Source organism: Columba livia, chromosome 18, assembly GCF_036013475.1.
Source record: "Columba livia isolate bColLiv1 breed racing homer chromosome 18, bColLiv1.pat.W.v2, whole genome shotgun sequence".
NCBI lineage: Eukaryota > Metazoa > Chordata > Aves > Columbiformes > Columbidae > Columba > Columba livia.
In genome coordinates, this window is record NC_088619.1 from 7,739,199 (window position 1) to 7,762,739 (window position 23,541).

General features: G+C 38.8%; 2 long non-coding RNA genes across 3 annotated transcripts in view; both read right to left on the bottom strand.

Annotated features, from left to right (window-relative positions):
- The window catches only part of LOC110359337 (uncharacterized), a 316,154-nt gene that overhangs the window by 150,572 nt on the left and 142,041 nt on the right, over positions 1-23,541 (bottom strand). The gene's annotated exons all lie outside the window — the stretch shown is intronic.
- LOC110359338 (uncharacterized) lies at positions 4,082-15,213 on the bottom strand. The gene is made up of 3 exons (XR_002414488.2): positions 13,648-15,213; positions 7,571-7,656; positions 4,082-7,471 (listed from the first exon to the last, which is right to left on the bottom strand). It is a non-coding gene; the product is annotated as an uncharacterized LOC110359338 (long non-coding RNA).

The window sequence follows — 23,541 nt, forward strand, 5'->3', positions numbered from 1 at the left end:
GAAGTCCTGGCTTCAAAGAAGACAAAATTTCCATTACCTCAAAAGTAGGATGAACAGTAGAGGTAGATTTGACTACTTATTTTGGTTTTGTTAGTCCAAACTGTCTGCCACAATAATGCATTGATAATGCTTTGATAGGGACTTAATATTACCTTCTTTTCCAAGGCTTGGGATCTAACCACAGCTGGCTGTGGATACTTAGTCAAGCTGAGAACCTTGCTAAGATTTTTGCCTGAGGGCAGAATCAACCATGAAAGCTGGCTGAAATCTGGAAAGGAATTATTGCTTTAGAAATAGACAGTCCCTGTATGCCTTATACTTTATGAGTCTAAGTGTTTTAGGAACTTTTTAGGATGCTAGGAGGATCCGCTTATTAATTCAACAAGAATTTTTACAAAATGCCAAAACAAATTGGTATTTAAATTCAGTATAATTTATTCTCCACTCACAGGGAGTTCTTAGTTGAATAAGCACTCCAAGGAGGTTTCAGAAGAAAGGAACAATCAGTGGAGAATATATATTCCCAGAATTGATATCATTCAGTGATGCTTGTTTAGTACTTTGCAACAAATTCCACAGCAGTGTTGGTTAGGAAAAAACATCTGTCTTGAAAATGCATGTAAGTTACTGTTTAGCTGCTTGACAGTAATAACCATTGGCCGTCTTTGCAGTGCAGGATGTTTGTGGTTCTCAGGAATATTTTAATGCCAGAGGCTAGACTTCTCATGCTGCTTCTTTGCATGTGTGACCAGAAGCAATTCTGCACCTCGGGAGGCAGTGGGGTGCGTGTGCTGAGCAGGAGTTTGAGCCTCAGTCACACGAACCAGTTCAGTTTCTCTCCCAATCTGTGCTGGTTTTGATGGGTATATGCTCATGTGTAATGTATAAATAAGTGAATATCTTAGGGAACAAAGGTGTTTTTCATATCATGCTTACTCTTTTACTTTTCTGTGCTTTGCCAATGGTCCTGTTTGTTTTGTCAAATTTAACGGCTCAAAGGACAGAACTGCTAAAGGAAGACAACACAATAGGTTTCAGTTTCATTGTTCAATGCTCCTCAATTGCCAATGTTACTTCCAGCAGAAAAATCTTTAGAGCTATGTGAAATAGCAAGTCATTTAATTGTATGAGTGTTTGTAAGCAGCTTCACCTGTTAGAAAATGCACACATTTGATAAAGAGAGCTCTTTAGGGATGTCAGCATTTTTTTCAGCAAAATATTTCCCTCTGCACTCGGTTGGGTGTCTGCACGTCACTGTCACACACAGAGGCAGGACGACTATGAGCATAATTGCAAGCAGCAAAACCCTGATGTCTATGAGCAAAGGTATCTGGGTGCAATACCAGGTTTTGAATTGTTTGGACCTGGGACAACCATATTGCTGGAGCAACGTGTTGATGGTCGTGCCTTTAAAATGTCATGGTAGCGAGATGCTGTGGTGTAGTTATAAATGTTACAAACCAGAAAGTTTGGCATAGCAAGTGAGACTGCACTGCCAGAGTGACATGCTTATCACTGGGAAGGTAAATGATGTCAGAAATTCCAACAAGTCCGTCTCCTTCCTGTGAACAGAAATCTCTCCAGTGAGCAGCATGGATTTCCAATAACATAAAATTAGAATATTTTGTGTTTAAATTCTTTTTGTCTTTATTTTCAGTCAGCTCTCATGCAAGAGTTGTCAGCGAATAAAAGATTCTCCATTACTTAAGTGCGTGAATGTGTATTCATATATTAACTTAATTATTCACAATTTTTACTACACCTTGTCAGTAGGTGCTGAATTTGCTGTAGGCGTAATTACTTAATTATTCACAATTTTTATTACACCTCATCAGTTCATGCTGAATTTGCTGCAGGCGTAATTCTAGTAACATTAGTGAATTCCTATTAGAAGACAGTGTTTGTGTTTAGGGGGTGGTGGATGATGTCCACATCTATTTGTGCTTTTTTACAGTTTGTGCGCAAATAAGACTATTATCTGTGCCTCGGTGTATAGTGTCTGTGATTACCTCCTCTCTATAGTGATGGGCACAGGCTCCAGGAGGACTGTAGCTTTCTTTTTAGATTTTGTAGCAGTATAAGTTTGCCAACACCCCCCTCACTGTGCATCAAATCAGAGCTGGAAAAGACGGTAATTCCCTTTACTGAAGGCAAATAATGATGATTTGAGTAAGAGTCCTTTGGATTTCTTCCTGCAAAGATCTGGAAATTAGTTCTTAATTAAGCTGATTAGAATATCCTCATTAGAAACAATAATTTTAGCACAAGGTTCTCTTTAAGACAAACTGCTTGATTTTGGGGGATGTGTTAGCTTTTCCTCCTGCTGTGCTTTTCACCACACTTTGATCCTCATCTGCTCCAGCAAATCAAAGGTCTGGTTTTGACAATAAGTTCGTATTTTATTTCTTCTTCTTTTTTTCTTCTCTTTTAACTACCCGAAGTCTCTAACAAGCCACATTACAAGTAATTTTATCTTGTTTACATCAATTATATTTTGCTTTTCTATAGCCATGAATTCTAACATTGCTGAGTGCTTCTTCCCAATTTGTGAGTACCTGTGACCCTTGAGGTTTGCCTGGTGTTTAGGTTGTTTCAGTCACAATACAGAAGTCTCTATGCATATATTGAAGGTCTGTGAATATGTGGATTTATACACTGTAGTTGTCACTTAGTCCATTTTTATGTACAACAGGCTCTGACTTGCCAGTTTTTAGACAAGTCTGTTGGTGTCAGAAAGGGGAACAACGCTAATTCTGCATCTTCTGGGACATTATGAGATTTGCAAACAGTGATGTGTGCACTGGAAACAGGTCGAGAACAGAGAAAATACTGCCCTCTGTCAGCTTCATTAGCCCATTTGGTAACAAAATGAAACAGCTTTTAATCCTAGAAATGTTGATTAGAAAGTAATTCTGGAGTGCCCAATCCAATCTCCTGCGTGAAGTGGGGTTATTACCCACACTGCGTCAGGTCAGTCTTGCCCTTTCTGAGTCTTCAAAACCTCTAAAGATGTAGTTTCTGTAGCCTCTCCTCTTGACCTTTTCAAAGGCTGTTCTACCCTCATGGTGAAAATCCTCTGCAGCTCATGTCTCCTGTACAGCAGGAGGAAGATACCGTAGAAGACCCTAAAAACTAAGCTTTGACTGTGGAGGATCTTTCCTGATGCAGGCAAAAGTCTCTCTTCTCACAGCCCTTTCCTACTCACACCTCCTGAAGAAAGGGCTTTCCAAATCCTCCGTGGTTTATGACAGTTGTTTAACTGGGTGCATCAGGTAGGAGAGCTTAACATGAATGGGGATAGCTAATACAGGGGGGCTTTTTTGCTGAAAATGTAGCTTAGAGTCAGTGCTTCTCAACAGCTGATAAATTTTGTAGTGCTCCTTATGAAAGCTCACTGCAGAAAAATCGTAAGACTTTTGTAGAGCGTTACTGCAATGCTATAGCAATTTATTATTTAGTAAACAGACTTTCATGCATGGTTTGTTTCATATTATCATCACACACTTTAGTTCAGCTTTGAAACATCCTTTTTTCTTTTTATTCTCTCTTCCTTATTTAAACCTGGGTATCTAATCGTGACGTCTTCAGCTATTTGTAAACAGATTTGCAACCACAAGCACCGCAAGCGGTTTTGCCAGAAGTTTCAGGTAGCATTCAATTCCTACTGTGGCAGATCCAGATATGCAGAAAATACCCCCTTCCTGGTTCTGGAATTCAGTTTTCAGGCTGTGTGTTTGAAATGTCTGCAGCAAATGCAGTAAGGTATTGCAGGAACTGCCTATTGGCAGTGGTTGGGAATGCTAGAGATGTCAGAACAGGAATACATAATCTGTGGGCTGGTTGATGTTGGCTACAGAATGTATAGAGACTGAATCGCTGCAATAAGATGTGAAGATGGGCAACGTGTGTACATTGTTTAGTGCTGTAAGTCATAGCATTGCTGAACAGTTTGGATAAGTCCTGCTGTGCCAGCTGTTCGAACAGAAGTTGTTCCTCTGGATGCAGCAGTTCTAGATTGCACTTACTTCAGTGTACTCTGAATGAACGTATTATTTATTATTGAAAGAGCTTAGCAGAAACAGCAAGGACCTAAGTTTTAGATGCAGATATTTTATTTAGAAATGTGTCTAAAAGATACTTTTAGGCTTACTTGCAACTTACTTTCAAAGGAAGGAGTGATTAAATCATATGCAGTTTTTCGTATGGTATATTAATCCTCTTGAGCCAGCCAAGTTAAAGAAAATAACATGTCATTGTAGAGACATCATGTGTTTTCAGACAGTGGCAGGACTTCTGTACACAACCAGCACCGTCACACCTGGTTTGCCTGCCCAGGACACTGTTAATGCTATTCCTGATGAAGAAAACTGGCTTCCATAGCCTCAGAAAAACAAGCCTTTCAGAAATTATGGACAAAGAGAAATATTTGGGCAAAAACCAAAACAAACCAACCCCCATCATTTGAAAGTAAATATTTGATAACATGACAGAATGCTTTCATTCCTTTGTTTATTCATTCATTTTTTTCCCCTTGCATGTTTATTTGACCACCTTACAAGGAATAATCATGACCTGCTTCTGGTTTTTGACTGGCAGATCCTTCCTGCAATGTTTTATTCGGAAGGAGTTTCTGTAGCAAAGGTGTCAGGCAGTGTCTGCTGACAAGCATTATAGTAATTGTTATCTGTAACGTCAAAACCACTTAGTAGCAGACTTGTTGGGTGAAGAACTTCCTACTCTGCTCTTTATGGCAGAAAGATAATAATTATTGTGTTCCAGAGCATGACAGGATTTTCTTCTACTATCATGTATCTGTGCAGAAATCCCTTGGGTGCTACTTGCATGAACTTTGTATTTAAATTGTATTGCCAGTGTGCTTAGTTAGGGAAAATAAATGAAACAATGCACCACATTGCTCTGCTTTGTTCAATTTTAATTTTGACTGTTTGGCACAGCAAACAACCAGCGGTCACAAACAAACTGAAGGTTCGTATATTGTGATGGAGTTTACGCTAGTACCTTAATGGTCTCAAAGCACCATCTACTTGGCAGATATGACAATTCCAGGATTTTGGCTTCTCTAGAGATATCCTGGTGGGAGCTGGAAAATGCGAATCATAAGGATTCATTTCTGAAGAGAAATCATGACAGGAACTAGTATGTTCTTGTTAGAGCTGGTAAATGTGAGCTGAGGTCTGGAGATGACAAAAAGAACCAGGCTGAGGTTTCAGATTAGATTCTCCTTTGCTCTGAATACCCTGGGAAATCTTCTTGAAAGGAATAACAGTTCTTGAAATGGAAATTAATTCTTGATATTTATCTGGATTTCAGAATTTTCACCCTAGATCTTAAAAGAGGCCATTTGTGAAGAAAGTTGTACACAGGACAGGAAAGTCTATTTCAATTGCTGACTTTAGTGCAGGCTGTTCAGTAACCATATTCTCAGTAACTCTGACTTGCCGGAGTTTAGGTCTGGCAAGTACCATATTGCCAAAGTAGTAAATCATATTGGTTTCAAAATGCCCATCATGTCTTCACTGTTATCTAAATAATAACGACTGTGAGCAAAATCTGTCATCTTGCTGTCAATTTGATTCTTCTAGGAATTTTAAGATGAGCACAGAGCTACATTTAGTTTACTTCTGCTGTATTTGGTTTACTTCTTAAGCTTTTAAAGCATAAACTTCAAGTCTATTTGTAGTCTGGTTTTCATGCCCCCTTCAGCCCAGACCCCCTCCCTCCCAGGAGAACTCTTGAATTGTATTTCAGCCCAAGCAGGGTCATTTTAGTGTGGCCTTGTTTTCTTCAAAGTACTTTGATTTTTGAAAAGTTTACATAAAAGTTCTAAAACACATTAAGAAGGGATATTTATAGAGATATATTGTAGGTAGCTGGGAGAAATATTTTCTCTGTAGTGCCAGTGAAATGGGAAATATTGGTATTACTGAATATATGTGTGGGGTTTGTTGGTTTGATATTGCAAAATAAAGGGCAGACTTCCATAATATTCTGATGATGGGCATTTGATCTGTGATTTACTCTACAATCTTGCCGTTACACTCACTTCTTCCTTATGGCTGTCAAATTATTTTAGCTTTGTACCTTCATCTACATAGGGTGTCCATATGTATACTCATATACAGATATGTGTGCAGATAAATATGCACACCCCCCCTTTTAGCTTTTTTAAAAATGTATAAAATAGGTACATAGTTAAAATGCTGTCTAATCATAAGTAAGAGGTGAGTCAAATGACAAGATTGTACATCTAAATACGAGCAGAGGATTAGACAGAGCTCTTAGGAAAAATGCTCAACTTAACTGGAGGCCATAAGATGTTTCTACTGCTGCATATAACCACATTCCAGGGGGGACATCACTAAACTAAGAAGCTGTCATGTGCTAAGTGGATTTTCCAAACTTACAATAAACAATTTCTAGCTAATGTTTTGGTTTGGGCTTTAGATAAAACTATACTGATAGGTTGATAAGTTTGTTTTTCCTTTGAGGGGAAAATATCTATCTGTAGAAGTGCTATAATCTCTGGTGGCATTCTATACAAATGTTTTTAATCTATTAGCTTTGAGCATGTATTACCATTTGCCAGTGATTGCAGCTTCAATGAAAGGTCTGAGCGTTGTCTCTTCACCCTGCGCTGCATGAAGCAATTACCTTTACATATTAATACGCGCTTGTAATTTCTCTCTTTATTTTCTTTCTCCAAACATGAAAGCAAATGCTTTTGAGGGGAAGAAATATTCTTTTGTCAGGAGCTCTGGTAATTAACACAAATAAGCAAAGCTAGTCTCTCTTTGATAATGATGGGTTTATAGGTGGAGTGTTTGCTCCCTTAAATAGGAAAAAACTCGCATGCTCTCAGGAGAGTTCCTGTGGTGGGAAAGTGAGGCGCAGGGGAGGTAATTCCTGTCACTGGTAGTGAGCTGGTTTTATTCTCTGCACTTAATGCGGCTGCCCGTGGAGCAGGGAGGGCTGCACAACCCACCCAGGAGGACACCGAGATTAGAAAGGGAAGAAAAATATAGTGGGGGAGAGGAAAAAACGAGGAGTTTTGTCTTTGTTGTGCTGGTCAGAAATTATCAGCGAACACCCATGTCATGATCTTCTGCCATTTATCATCTCTTTAGGAATCTACAGTTTCCATTGATATTTTTGAGCTTCTAGGTGTGTATGAGCTGTTCCCCTGCCCCCTGCCTATTTATTTCTTTAATGATCTTTGAGTTTATAACGGGTTCCGTCCCTCGCAGGCTGTGCTGTGTGACTGACACCAGCCTGTCTCTGTGACCTTTCCTCCCCAGTTGTGCTTTTCTGTAAGGTGGAACTGAAAAATTGAGGCTGGTTGGCTGGCCCGTTGCTGTGGGTCGTCCCATTTTATCCTTTTTTGTATGTAAAAAAGCTCCCCTTGTGTCATCATGAAAAAGCTCCATCTTGAGCAGATTTGCTGCCAGTTCAGCTGATTAATTAAAAAAAAAAAAAAAAAGTATTAATTATATGACTATAGGGAGGGAAAAATCCAGATATTTCCTGAATTACCAGCAGGGGATGAACTAACCTGAGGAAAAGGAGAGCTGCCCCAGGCTGAACTTTGGAATAGGGGGAAACGTAATGAAGGAGCCCAGACAGTTTCATTAGTACATTCTAAAAAAAGAAAAATGATATGTCCTGTATCATTGCATTATCAAATGGCACACCTGCCCTAAAATATCTAGAGGGTTTTCTGAGGCTTAGGTGCTGTTCTGAAACAGGGTGCCTTGGTTCTGAGTTTAATCTCCTCTGGGAGCAGCTGCTTTCTCCATGCAGGAGCAGAAACTTTCACCGCTTGCAAAGTCCCAAAGTGCCCAGGAGCTCCTGACAACCCCTCCTGCAGAGTCAGCTCTGTCTGCATCTCAGCACCATGTGCTCTGGCACTTTTACACTGCTTTGCTTTTTTGATCATTATTTTTGCAGTTCTACCGTCTGCATATTTTATAACTTTTGTACTAATAAACTCATCGACTTTAACAACTATTAATCTGAGCATTTTGAAATCACTGTGGATATTGCCCATTTGCTCTTGAATGTTTTAGGAATCATAAATGTGACATGATGTACACCTATAAATGAAATATTACCTCTCACATAAAATCTGCATAGATTTTTTTGCCTTGCTTATTTTATAGTCTGCTCTCTGTGGTCATTTTTATATCATCAACGTCTTTCTCCTTGCCTCTTGAATATAAAAAATTCTACTAATTATTGAACAGTCTCTCTATGCTAAGCCAAATAAGGACTTAATGATTTCTCAGATTCAAGACTTCATCTGTCTCATATTTCATACACATATTTTAAATGCTGCTCATCTAGTTGAAATATCCTGAGAATGTCCATAAATTGATGTCCTTTTCCCATCTGTAATCTGGAAACAGAGAAAATAAATTACCCTCTATGCTGGTTTTTTCTGTTTCATTTGAGCACTTTAGATAGATACTTTTTTCCCCTCCCCTCTGATGTATCAACATTCTTTGGCACTAGAGGTCTTTTTAGGTGGCAATAACCTTAATTTATCTCTGGTTATTATGCTGAGTATACTCCAAGAAGTTTAAAACGTGAGATAGGCACAGACTATGGCAGGTGTTTAATCCCAAATATTTGAGTCTGAGGAAGGTCTCTGGGATTTTTTTTCCTCAGTCATAAATTTCATAACGGGAGTTTTCTGTGTGGGTTAATTCATTTTACAAATTAAATCCATTGAACCATTTAGAATTCTTAAGTAGTCTTGAGAAGGGAATTTATGAAAATACTTCTGCATTTTTTTCTTCTTTGTATCTGCTTTTAAAGCTGAGGAGAGGGGGACAAGATAGCATAGGTCACCAAAAAATGTGGTGATGTCTAGGACAGAGGCCATGATTCAGTTTACCTACAGCACCTCAAAAGAACAATGATGGATAGACTGAGCACAGCTATGCTCCAGCACTATAAATCTGAAACTGCAAATAACTTGGGCTTTGCAGTGACTCTGCTCAGCTCTAGACTTGGAGCTGACAGAATCATGAAACTGCTGAAGTGAATGGACCTATGACAAATTTACGCCAGTGCTATTGAGAATAGAGTTTGACTGAATGTTTCTTAAAGACAATAACAATGATTTTCTGCTGGCGTTTTCTGCGTCTCCTTGTTGTTAATAGAATATCCAATTATCAAAAGAATTTGCTTAGTGAAAGTGTGTGTCATATGATAATTTGATGGTATGATAGCAATGTTTCTGATCAGAGTAATTGACAGTGTCCTTCACAATGTCTTTTAAATGAGGTCAGGAAAGCCTTCTTCAATATACTAAATATTCTCTGAATTAGTTTGCCTTGATTGCATAGCAAATATACAAATGGACAGTTTCTAGGTGAATTTAATGCCTGCACCAAAAATTTTCCAAACGTGAAACCAGCTTGTCTTCTCAGCAGAAATAGGGGAAAACAGGTAGCTGTAGTAGACTGGAAACAGTGTCCATTTGGGATTATAGAAATCATTAGGCGAAAAATAAAAGAACCAGTCAGTAATCAAACCAGGTATGTTAAGGATCATATAATGCTTCAAACCTGAAAAAGATGAGCTGACATTTCTGATCATTTGTATTATAATTCCTGAATATACGTTCTTATTTTAAGCCCTGCTAGGCAGATTATTTTGACAAGCCATTATAAAAATACTTTATAATATTGTTAGTATTTGAGACTATTCAACAGTAATAGTATCAAAATTTAAAAGGTAATTAAGATGACTATGGTTCTAGCATATGGCTTGTTGTGAGAATCAAGACTCTGTTCAAATTGTTTCCACGAGGTTTTTATAATCTTCACTAACAACCAAAACCAGCCTGACTTTCAGTACTTGTTCCATTTTAAGACTAGAAAATCTGTTCTATTAACGAATACGTGATTTATGATTTTTTTTTTTAAACACAATTGTATTTTTTCCTGTTATTTTTTAGGACTCGCCCCAAATTAGCATGACTGAAAGTGGCAAAACTTCCTGCAGTAAATGTGGAGGGCACCTGACCGTTTTGCAGACCTAAGATCGCATCCAAACTCCTTTGCAAGTATCCAGACAAAAATACTTTCTTTCCATCCTTTCCAGTGAGACTTAGGAAAGAAATGTGTTGCACAGCATCACATTCTGTTGGTCCGGCTGAGAAAAGGTTGTGATGCGCACTGAGTGATTCATTGCACAGAAGCGCTGGGTACATGCGCAAGGTCGGCTTCTGCAGAGCTTTCATCTGAGTGAATTTGGACTCTTTATTTACCATTGTCCGAACAATTTCTGCATTTATCTCGGGTAGCAGTGTCATTAACATTAGAGTGTCGCAGTTGAGACGGACAAACAACATAGACCAAGTTCCTTCAAGACTGAAGTAATAGGGTGCCAATTATTGCTACAAGTGCATTTTTATACAATTCTACCAGTTCATGTGTCTTTTCACTACTGGTTACAAGTTACAGCACTAACACCTCATTGGTTAATTTTGCTATCATCCATGTTATTCTTCTATCCCCTTCTCTCTCACGGGTACAACTCCATAGCTGCGGATACTCCTTTACTCCCATCCTTCTCAAGGGTAAATCTTAATATCTTCAAGGCTGATCTCTACTCCCATATTTTCTGTCAAGGATTCCACATTAGAGATTTCATTGCTTGGAGTTGGATGCATTTTTGATTTTTGATGCTTAAAATATTCTTCTAGTTGAAAAGGTAAAAGGCAGCTGATGTGTCTTGGAAAATCTCACCCTAGTGTGGGCTGAACAAATGAGATGTGTGTATAGAAGCTCAGTCTCATTGTTTCATGTCCTCTGAAAGGTGCTGTTCCTCTCTGTGTGCTCCATGAGGGCACCTAAGCTGCACTGCTGTGTAGGTAAAAAGAAGGGCATGTGTAAGAGTATTCTCTGTTCAAAATAGGGGGATTTTTGTTGTAAAGCTAGACATACATTTAACGTAGCAATTTTTAAAAATATGTTTCCGTCTAAGCTGCTTTTTTCTAATGCCACTTAAAATCCAAATACATATGCATTGGTATGATTGGAGCTGAAGATGTGGAGCTGTCTGCCTTCCTGGAATGTCCAAGGCATGACAGGAAAACGTTTGGCCCAGAGGAAGCCAGAATGTGGAAAAAAGGATGCAAGCTGATATCAGACTGAGTACAACTTTCTGAAATCAAATCCTGCAGGTCAAATTAGAAACGTATATGTCAAGGTATTCTTATCATATATAGAACAGCTAATTTAAATAACATTATAAAAAGTTAATTAAGAATACTCAGCAAAAAGCTGAAGTATAAAAGTAGAGGACTAAAATTAATAGTGCAAGAATGAGATTAATTTGGTTTTAAACTAATGGTTTTTACATGATATCTTCCGTTAAACCATAGTCTCATTTGGGGACTGCAGGATAGTAAATTTTTATCAGGGTTTCATTTTGTTTAATCTAGAGCAGAGTTCCATAATAACATTTACCATGGAATACTGAAATTAGGTTAATTACATGTGTCAATTTTTGTTCACAAATCCTCTTTGAAAATAGACTTGGGAAACAAGGTGGCTAGTACTCTACATTAGCGATAATGTATTTTAGAGTGGTGTTTTTATTTAGATGCAGCAGAAACTGATGGTGCCATTCATTATGTATTTGTAAAGACTATAAAGTCACAAGTGGAAACAATATAAGATTTGATGAGATGTCTCAGCCTTAAGCAGGGCAGGTTCTCCTGAATAATCATGAATCAAATCCAAAATCAAGAAATTAAATGATCCCTTGGAAATTATGTACAGAACATGACCTGACTATGTTTCTTCATGGCGCTTGCAAATAGCTTTTATAGGAAAGAGAACATCAGTCATTTTGTATCACCTTTGAAAACCTTTTCCAAGAGCGTGGGCATCCTATATAGCATTTTTCAACAAGTGGATAACAAAAGGGAAACCTTTGGAGCTGCAGGTTTCCTCCTGTTGACAGGGTTGTCTAACTAGTGGTTCGTACAGCTTGTTTGGAAAATGAATTGATCCACTGAAACACTCTTTTATTGAAAGATGCTTCTTTTCATTGCTGACACAGAAAATGTGTTTCTTTCTACAATGAAGGTATGTGCAGGCGTCATCCTCTTTTCCAACTACAGATAACTTTGTTTCAAAAATCAGTTTGGTTGCCAGGTGATTGCAGTGTACTTGTCTGCCGCATTATTTACAAATCTCAAGAACTTAACAACTAGAAAATGATTAGTTAAGGGACATCATAAATCTTTACACAGCCCACACAGTAAGCACATTGGCCTGAATCCAATTCTTGCAGCTGCCCAAAACGCATTTTTTTTCATGTGACCCAGAAAAGGAGAATTCAAAAGGCTTTCCTTTCTCTCAATGTGGCAAAGGCACCAGTTCTGCCCGCAGAGTAGCCTGGGGCAGGTTTAAAGGCCCCTGAGTTGCAGCTTGTAGCCTCAGGAGCTGCTCTAGAAGATGAGGAACACTATGATGATGTTCTGGTCAAACAGAAGCTTTCAGGAGGGAGGGCTGTTACATGGCTAAGGGGACAACGTTTCATCAGAGAACAAAGCTCATCACCATAAGCAAGTCAGGAAGTTGGACAGAAAGGGGTAATAAAGCCAGTTCAGTGATCTATCTCAAGACTTTTGTGCAGAATCCCTAAAATACTGTGATTTGCTAAAGCTTTCACTGGGGGAGACAAGGAGGTGTGTGCTCCTCTCAGCTTTTGCCATCGGAGATTTGTTTGTGTACATTGAAAAACTCTTCACTAATATGAAGCGAAAGAAGTGTAAAAAAAAAAAAATCTAGTCTCCAAAGTTTTCTACCTCCCTAATGCTACTTTAGAACTAATACATTAATGTACTTACTTAAGAAACAAATTGCTATTTATATTGTTTCTCACCTTTTGTTACACAAACCTTTCTATTTTCCATTTATTATCTCACCTTATAGCACAATGCTAGCTGTTTGTCAGATACAAGGCTCCCCTGCTGAAATAATGTGCTATTCATTACTGGAAGCCTGATAATGGGTAAAAGATCAGCCCTATCTGAAAGTGGTTTTGGCCTTGGAGAGTTGCGTTCTTCCGTAATGAATGCCTTTTATGTTACATAATGTGATTTGTCATATTTGAGAAAGGGGGAAAAAAATAATTTGAAGAAAAATATTCCTTGGATACTGCATGTGTGTTTTCTGGAGGACACAAAGCTCCAGAACAATACTGACACCCAAAGCAGACTTTCCAAAAGTTACGTGCAGCTGCCATTCTCTTCCTCACCACCACCCTTTCATGTCATTCACATTGAAACTCCTTGTTTAGGCTTGTGGCCTCTGCTCATCTTTCATGTGCCCCTTTTGCTCTTACTTTTTCAGTAACATACTCACCATTCTTTTTTTGATTTTGGAACTGGTTTCCATATTGTTCCTTACTTTTAGAGAGCAACCATAATCACACTTGAGTCTGGTTGCTTTCTCTCTCACAATACTTGCCCAATATATTTGTGTTTTGTACCTTCAAAGATAAATTAGGGTTTATCTTCTTATGTTCAGGTTTTGCACTGGTTCATACGTGTTCATTGCATGGGTTAGGTAGGAAGTTGTGAATAATATTTACCAACTGGCTTACCTGATGCAACTTTGTTTTGCATATAATTAGTCTCATTTCACTACCAAATCTCAGAAGACATAGCTCCACTGAAACCAAAATCCTGCTGACCTGAAGAGAGAATTAAATCCCAATGTATCTTAATGAGTCTTGAATGAGAGGCAAGATCCAGGCTGGCACTCTGCACAGGGATGCCAACAGCTTCCTATATTTTTAACTCATGTTGAAATGTTATTTTTGAACACACCTACACATGCTCACCAAGTGTCAGTCCAGCAGACTCAGGAAGGAGTTTTCCATTTAGAAGCAGATCAGAGTAATGGAAGAATAATGAGATCAATTTGTTTGGGTCTTTCACTGACTTTCTGATTACTTTTAGCTCTGGCTAGAATCCAACACGGATAATTACATTCTTCCTACCTCCTAATTCCCCCTGTAGTTTCAGTTGCATATAGCATTCTTTAGCTCCTGTTGTTGTGGTTTTTTTTTTTTTGTTTGCTGGGAACTATTAAGCCATTCTACATTTCACCCCAGAACTGGCTGCATTTCAATAGCTCATGAAGTGTTTCATATTTTATGTTGTTTGTAAAGCACCTTGGGGCTAATTTGGATTAAGGGTCCCACCTGATTTGAAGAATATATTATTTCCATCCCTGATATCCTTTGTAACTTGTAGATCTTAGAATTTTACTAGATATATCTCCATAGATTTGGCTTTCTGAACGACATCTCAGTGTCACGTGGGATTTTTTTTCCTTTCTAAAGTTCAGCAACCTTTAAAGCCCCATGTGTACCATACCATTTCAGAAACAAACAAACAAACCCACCATAACCTTCCTTGCTGTTTGGCTTAAACATGGGGTAACTAAAGCACTCGCCTTTCTTGCCAGGTTACTGGCACCTTGTGGCTGGCAGCCTCATCATTTTGAGTCATGAGTGGTAGTGGCTGGAGAAAAGTCATTCCTGCCTTATGAGAGAAGCTGTGTGATAAGGAATATCACCCATTGCAACCCTGTTCTTTATCTTCTGGCTGAACCTCAGAGATTTAGGCTTGTTTCTTAATAGCTTTGCTGTAATCCACACTTGTCATTGTGATGTGTATCTAGCAGGCAGGTATTAAGTATTAATAAACCTGCAATTTAGCTTAGTTTTGCAAGGTAGAGGAAATTGAGATCCTTATTTGTCAAGGCGTTTAAAAGCATGTTAAAAGTCCCATTAAAATCAGTGCAACTCCTCACATGCTCAAAGATAAGGCTTTATCAGGACTGAGACCACTGCTCAGTAGTTGACAGAATATAGCCCTAAATATATTGTCTCTGTATTTTTCCACACACTCCAGATTTGCACATTAAATCAATCAGTCATCCTTACAAGATTACATATCATAATAAAGCATTTAGTATCTAAAAGTTTTCACTTTTTCATCTTACATGAGCATCATGAAATCTTAATGTTATTAGAGGTTAAATAATTTATGCTGCTTGCATAAGAGAAAATGGCATAGAGTGCTTACGGTCTGTGTGCTCGAATTTCTAGATGTCTCTTACTGACAAAATACAGCTTGTATTTGGATCAGGAAAATGTTTGTTTTTTTCACACACCCCTCAAAAAAATAAAAAGACCAGAGGAAAATAACAGTATAAATCAAAAGAAGACAATTCAAAGAACAAATAGATATTGCTGCAGAAGTGCTCGGTTACTTTCTAAAGTGACATTGTTTTCTCCATGCAATAGTAGATACATCAGTCATTAAGAATTACACAAGTACCTGTTCCTTTTTCCTTTAGAAAAAAATGTATTGCATGCCAGCTGAAATGTATGTGAACCAAGATTTAATGGTACACTCTACCATCAGCTTGTTTGAAAGATTTACAAGAGAAGTTCTCTTGCTTATTCAGGTAGAGATCTTACTGATTCTGTTTCAAGGTTGCAGTCATCAACAAGGAAGACATTTAGACAGAAGGCAAATGCAGCTTATAGATCTGCAGGTGGACTGAGAAATTCAGAAAGTCATCTGAAATGTCTGAGAACAGCTGTCTAAGCAGACACTTTAAATCCCATAAATGGCGTAGCAGAGAAATGAAGGAAGGAGATAAATCATTGCTGATGGGATTTTTAATTTGCAGAGTAATTTCCTTATGTACTGCTGGTTTAGTTTTGGGGTTGGACTTCTGTTTGGTTCATTTACTTATATATTTTGAATGCATCCCTCCAGAAAATTATATTATAAAACAGTAATACAATGATTTAAGTTATATTCCAAACAGGCCTATGATTTGGGATTGGAACCAAATTTTCCCAAGATTGTGAACTTAGACAGGGTCTGAGTTCAGCGAGATCAGTAATTTAACCACCAGGTTTATATGAGAACACTGAAGTTTGCATTAGTATTTTCTGCAAAGTATCACAAAAAGTCTTAAGCCTGGTAAATTAAGAGAAAAGGGAAAAGACAATGGCAGAAAATAAAATTTTCATCTTAAAACAGAAAAACCTCTATTCAGGGCTCGCGTATATAATTTTAGCTTCTCGCCTTCCCAGCAAACTGTATTTATCTGAGTTTTTAAGTCTAATATACTTGGTTGTTTGTGATAAAGATAACACTTCCTGGCCATACGCTTGGCTGCTACAGAATAACGAAAGCTAATAAATTTGAACAAGGAGAAAATTAATGATGTTATTTACTACTTCTCATTAGGGGCATTAAAGCAGATGTTCATCAAGGAAAAAAAAAATAGTAAGAACTAATAGAGGCCAATAAGTGCAACGTATAAAATGAAATAAAATTTTAAATACTTATTAATAGCTTATAATGGAATACTTAAAAAAAAGTTACCAATTAAAAATCATAGCAAAAAATAAAATTAAATTACAATAAACCTGATGACTTCCAGTAATTAGAAGTCTAAAGTGTAGGTCCCATTTGATTAATAAATATCCCATCAGAACAGTGTGGTGCAAGAACTGGAATGATGTGATTTTAAGAAGTTAGCAATCAGCTTCCCTGCTTTTTTTCCCACTACTGTCTAAATAGCAGGAATCATTCAGAGGCAAAGCGATATGCAGTGAGCCGGAGAGAGCCGTACATTTAGAGGCCCAAAAATTAATAAGAAATTACTTGATTGTGGTGACAGCCAAGAGATGCCAGAAAATCGTCGTGCTGTGGTGGGAAACAGGATGACCATGAGCCAGCACTGTGCCCTTGTGGCCAGGAAGTCTAATGGCATCCTGGGGTGTATTACAAGGGGGGTGGTTAGTAGATCGAGAAAGGTCCTCCTTCCCCTCTACTCCGTCCTGGTGAGACCACACCTGGAATATTGTGTCCAGTTGTGGCCCCTCAGTTCCAGCAGGACAGGGAACTGCTGGAGAGGGTCCAGCGCAGGGCAACAAAGATGCTGAAGGGAGTGGAGCATCTCTCTTATGAAGAAAAGCTGAGGGAGCTGGGGCTCTTTAGTTTGGAGAAGACTGAGGGGCAACCCTATTAATGTTTATAAATATATAAAGGGTGAGTGCCATGAGGATGGAGCCAGGCTCTTCTCGGTGGCAAACAATGATAGGACAAGGGGTAATGGGATCAAGCTGGAACACAAGAGGTTCCCACTTAAATTTTAGAAAAAACTTCTTCTCAGTGAGGGTGACAGAGCCTGGCCCAGGCTGCCCAGGGGGGTTGTGGAGTCTCCTTCTCTGGAGACATTCCAACCCGCCTGGACATGTTCCTGTGCGACCTCACTTAGGCGTTCCTGCTCCAGCAGAGGGATTGGACTAGATGGTCTTTTGAGGTCCCTTCCAATCCCAAACATACTGTGATACTGTGAAATGATGGAATTAAGTAAAAGTTTTGCAAGATGATGCAGCAAGACGCAGTCTGTACCTGCTGCTGTAGAACAGTGTGTGAAACGGAAATCATCTGAGGGTTTTGCAGTTTGGGGTACATACCAAGAGGTTTCTGCTGACCCATGTCCCTCGAATATGAACACGTTCTACAGAGGAAGGCAGCAAGCTAAAATGGTTTGGTCAAAGCTGTAAGGTGGTCTTCAGCAGAGAGCTGGGGAAAAGTAAGTTCTGTTGGTTCTTGATTGTTCTTTCAGCTTCAAATCACCTTTACTTTTTTGTCCTCGTTTTGTTTTGGTTTGGTTTGGTTTTGGTTTAAATCTATATATATTCTGGCTGAATGGCTTTGTATTAAACAAGAAGGGTTTCAGCTCTATGGTAGATGCTGGGATGCTCTTAGGAAAATATCAAGCCTTGTATTTTTATTATTAAATACAACTTCCATGAGGGAAGTAGAATAAAGATATTAATAAATTGTGGAATAGGTGGGTCTTCAGTGACCTTTCGATAAGTGGTAGATAACAATAGCATTGCAAGAACAAGTCGCTTTTTGATAGTTTGCAGGCAGTTGTTGGAATAGACTCAGGCTGTGGGGGTTGTAGCCTATATTCGAGTGGTAAAAGGAGCAACAACTTTTCTGCAAGGCCTGCATTAATTGTAGAAATCCAATTCCTCCTGAGGGCAAGTCTGCAATGTAGGCAGAGAGTTTCAGGCTATTTTACACAAAGTTTTGCGTTTATGTTTCTTTTTTCCCTCCTCCCTGACCTTGGACAGGAGGTTGAAGTCAATAAAGTTCATTTTTCTTTTCGGCTGCAAAGACTTCAGCATTGAGGAAGGTTGGTTGGTTGGGGTTTTTAAAACTTTTTGATTGCATTTTTAAACTTTTCATTCTGTGCATGTTTTCCACTTTGACCTCTCAGAATCACAGTATTACAATTTCCACAAGAAAATATTTTTTGATGCGGCAGTTGCGAAATCTTTATTACTGAGGGATTATACTTAGCGGCTAAGACTGGAAAATACACTCTTCTCTGGGGAGTGTCCCTACTTTTCCATATTTTACACTGCCTCCAACAATTAAATGCTATCTAACTCTGCTTAACAGAAGCATTCCCATCATGTTGTACCTGCCCCCTGTGAGCCCCATCAATGTCAATGAAAAGTCTGGCACTTATTGCTGTGACTTTTAAACAAAGCCCAGGTTCAAGAAAGAACCCACGTCCCATACAGGCACTAAGAACAAACTTGCACTTAAGCACAGATAAATAATTTCTTTTGAAATGTCTGAGACTTCCTGCTAGATCAAATGATTAAGTATTTGGCTGAATTTTTGATCTAGTGAACGAGAGCGCTACCAACAGTTTCAGTGGTTGCACCGCCAGGGACAACCTGCTTAAGGTGATGGGCAGAAGGGTAATATGCTGGTCCAGACTCTAAGATCCCCTCACTGTCCCTGTGAATTCCCTCTGGCCTTAAAATCACCACATCTTTCCATTGTGTCAGCACAGTTTCAGCTGGAATGAAACAAGTCTCCAAGGCTTTGGCTATATATGTAGCTTATTTTTTCTTATTGGAGTGGGAATAAACACTCTGAAGGAATAGTTTTGACAGGTAACACTACTGAATGATGGTTTAAGGGGGTAGATGGCTGGAGTTTGTTTTCATTTTCTTCCTTAAAAAGAATGGGGTAGAGGTTAGTAGAGACAAGGGAGCTTTTAAAAATAGCATCTAATATGTGATTCAGTATACAGCCTCGAATACTCACAAAATATATAATTCAAAGTAAACAAAACCAACATGATTCATGGTGTTCAATAACCGCAGTGCAAGGTCAATTAGCCTCAGTACAAACTGCAAATACGTTCAGACATGTAATAGAACCCCTAAAAAAAACCCAAATCGAAAAAACAACCAACAACAACCAAACAAACACAAAAAAACCCCCAAACAAATAAAAACGCACAAACCCACCCCAACAAGCTCATGAGCAAATCAAACAATGTAACTCATGTGTATGTGTTTATCAGCACAGTTTCTGAGTCAATTTCAAGACTTCCCAAAAAGTTTTGGACCTGGAAGCAGCAATAGCAGAAAAATAAGACAAATATTTAGAGAAAGCAGTACCTTCCATTGCTTTTCACACTCCAGTGCCTTGCCACTGTTTAAACCATTGCGGCCTAGAGAAAGTGTATTTCAGCTTTTGTCAGACCTTGGGAGGAAGCTAACAGGTGGCTTTTTCACCCTATCTTCATGTATTTTCTTCACTTGCATTCCAGTTCCCAAATGTGGATTTACCATTTCAGTTCTGGTTAGATGCAACGCAATACAATATAATAGCAATCACAGTAATTATTACAGCTCTGTTCCTGAGCTGAAATCTCGGGCATCTGAAAGCAAGGGCAGAAAATACATGCTTTTTTTGATGGTTTGTTGGCTTTATTGTCTGTGACTAGCCAACACAGTGCTTGAAACAATGTGAGATTACTCTTTCAGTCTTAATTTTGGTCAGAAACCAATCATAGCGGAGAAGCGTTTATGAATGGATGAGCGGTAGCAAGCATCAATCTTTGTTAACAGTTTATCAGTGATAAAAACAACCCCCTAGTCATAGATTTTAGCTAAAATAATATTGAGATTGAAGCCTGCCACAGTGGAAGCACAAAAGAAAAAATAAATTACTATTAACATTTAGAGGGAATGAAGAACATGCATGTAGGCATAACATAGACCCATCAGCCATTGCAGTAACATTAATTTAGCTTTCTGCAACACTCAGATAACTTGGATATAAGCCTGGTGTGAAAAATAACATGCACACTTCTTTAACTCTGCCAGCTAAAATGTAATAGCAATTCTTTCCACTAACTCAATCAACTGATATCAGGTTATTAGATGCAGACTGCCAGGGTGGTGCAATGAGCAGGTCTGTTGCATGAACTGTTAAGTTTAAAAAATAAACACATTTCACCCTAACATCTATTGGAAATACCAAAAATGTTTGTTGAGCTATCGCTTCTCTGTGTGTTTATGAATAAATTTGTGGGTTTTTGGTCTGTTTTGAGCAGGAGGGGGTGGACTTTTGAATATCCACCTTTCCATGAAAACAGAGAATAGAACAGTATAGAACATTGCTTAGGGAATAGAACACATTTGCTATTCCATCCTGTATGAGCAAAGCTGGGGGGTTGTTCATAGCATAGAGGAAATTAGAGTAATTGTGCAATGGTTTGATATAGAGGCACAAGAAGCACATCTTTGGGGGTCTGAGTGCATATTTTATTTTGCATAATTATTTCAGGCTACTGAGGAGAAGCCATTTCAAACTGAGAGTGTATTTCTGTAGCATTAACTTCCACTCCCATTTTACTGCATAGTTCAACTGAATGTTTCAGTGTGAAGATACCAACGTGACAGACCTTCTTGAGGGCAGCAGAAGCACATGGCTACAAAGGCCAATGTCCATAGGAGATGGTTTCTTTGGACAGAGGAGGAGGGGTTCTGGCAGAAGAGAGAGGAGATCATGAATAACCTTGCCAGATTTAAATCTTTCAAACAGAAACCTGACTTACAATGTTTTGAATACTCAGTTTGGCAACAGCTTCTTAAGTTTCAGATGAGAGAGCCTTTTTGGAGATTGAACCTGGAATTGTTCCCCAGTTAACCCAGAAGCGTTCCCATTTGACCAATGCCTGCTGAAATAGTCCCTGAGGATCTGCTTGTGAGAGATGTCTAGAATATTTTGCTAGTTCAGTCTCAAAAGCAGGTATGCAAAGAAATGCTAAGTACCTCCCCAGACTGGTCTCTGAGACTCACTTCAAAAGACATCAATTAAGGGTCCCTCTGAAAAGCCTTAGAGATTTGAAGGGTCGGGGCTGAGGGAGGGAATAAGGCTGAAGAGGAGGAGTGTGTGCAATGCATAGAGAAACCAGAGCAGCAATACAGCTACGAGGAGAAATTCTGAAAGTGAGAAGAAATAAAAGCTGGATCTTGTTATGTCAAAGAAAAGAGGAGTCAATGAGGAGATCTGAGGATTTCTACAGACTTCCTAATCTTCAAAGACTTTAAAAAATATTATGATTGCTTTTTATATACATATATGTATCTATGGGACAGAGCAGATATAAAAAGCAAAAAAAAAAGGCACCCACAATCCTTTTGAAAAGCAGCACACCTCCCTCAGATGAAAAGACAGGCTGAGTTTTATCATCTTATCCAAGATTAATAAAATTTCAAAATTTAAGCCCAGCTCAGTGGCCATTTAGAGCAGAAGGGCAGTTGTTTCTAACGTAAATTGTGAGACAGATAACTGTCAAGTAACACGGATGAACACAGTCCCCTGGAGAAAAGTTGAACATAGAACCAGAATATTCTAACTGAATTTCCCCTTGGCACGCTAAACAAAGCTAAAACTCTCGCTAGCATGGCTACGCTTGCCTTTTGCCATTGCCATTTCTGATCCCAAGGGAGTTATAATGAAACAATGTACTGCAAATTGCCCCAATTTCGTTACTGTTTTTATTGCTAATTCTATTTGGAAGGAAATTGTGCTTGACCTTTAACTGGGTAAGTTTACAGTCAGGTCTCAAGGAGGTGACAATTAGCAAGTAATCAATAAAGAGTATCATTGGCTTGGTAGTTCCTTTCCCTGATAGGTTTAGACTTCTAATGATCTACAAATGTCTGTAGCTTAAGTTACATCAAGGCCTTGAAGGTGGACATCAGCGTAGAGGCAGACTATACTCACCTCCTTGTCTGGGTGAGTCATAATTTAATTTAAGTCCTTGCCTAGCCAGGTGAGTGTAAGTCCTTGCCTAATTCAGGTGAGTGTAGTATCCTAGAGTCAGAGGGCTCTGGCTTTGTTTCTTGTGAGTGCATGCATGCACACTGTGCATCCTCATTATTCTTATTTTGCTGCACCCCAATAATCTTCTCAACTGATATCCGAACATTTATCTTATGTTATCGGAGTGCTAGCTAATTGTATAAACCCTGTTTTGGTCAGTTCATTACCTGTACTTTTCCGGCCAGAATAAAGTCTGTTTTGGAACTTGTTTTGCTGCCTAAAACTGACTTTGGGGTCCCTCTGTGACACATGGGGTCTCACATGTGAAGTACGTGTTTGATAGACTGTTGTTTAGTGTTTTTAAGCTAAACCATAATTGAGCATGGTGTATTTCAGTTTGAGATGAAAGGTCAATCTAATTGCTGAGTAATTGTCTGAAAATTATATGAACAATAAAACATAAAGTTGTACACTTTGTAACATACAGTGTCAGGCTGGCAAGAGATGTTTTTGCATTTAATTGACATTTAACAAAATAATTACAAGTCCTTTGGGATAATTAGAATACACACTGTATTTGCAAAGTGCTTAAAATAATAGTTGACCTTTAGTAAGTGTGTTAATCAATAACAAACATATAACTTGCTATTATGCCAATTAAATGTCTGTGTATTTCATTCAGATATTTAAAGATGAAGGTTAAATCATGCTAAATCATTACCCTGTCAGGATGGTCATTTTGCTCTAATGTGTTCCTTCCAGAGAACGCATGCAAAAAATACCTTGTGAAATGCCCCAGGGATCTTACTGATCCATTTTAAAATGCACAGCAAGGATTTAAAAATCTTGTCCTATCATTGGTTGTCACCAAGAAGAGCCTGGCTCCACCATCGTGACACTCACCCTTTATATATCTGCAAATATTAATGAGGTCACCCCTCAGTCTCCTCTTCTCCAAGCTAAAGAGACACAGCACTGGACTCTCTCCAGCAGTTCCATGTCCTTCTGGAACTGAGGAGCCACAACTGGACCCAATATTCCAGATGTGGTCTCACCAGGGCAGAGTAGAGGGGCAGGAGAACCTCTCTGACCTACTGACCACCCCCCTGCTAATTCACCCCAGGTACCATTGGCCTTCCTGGCCACAAGGGCCCCGTGCTGGCTCATGCTCATCCTGCTGTCCCCAGGACCCCCAAGTCCCTTTCCCCTACACTGCTCTCTAATAGGTCATTCCCCAACTTAGACTGGAACCTGGGGTTGTTCCTACCCAGATGCAACTTGCGTGACCTAAGAACAGAACTGTG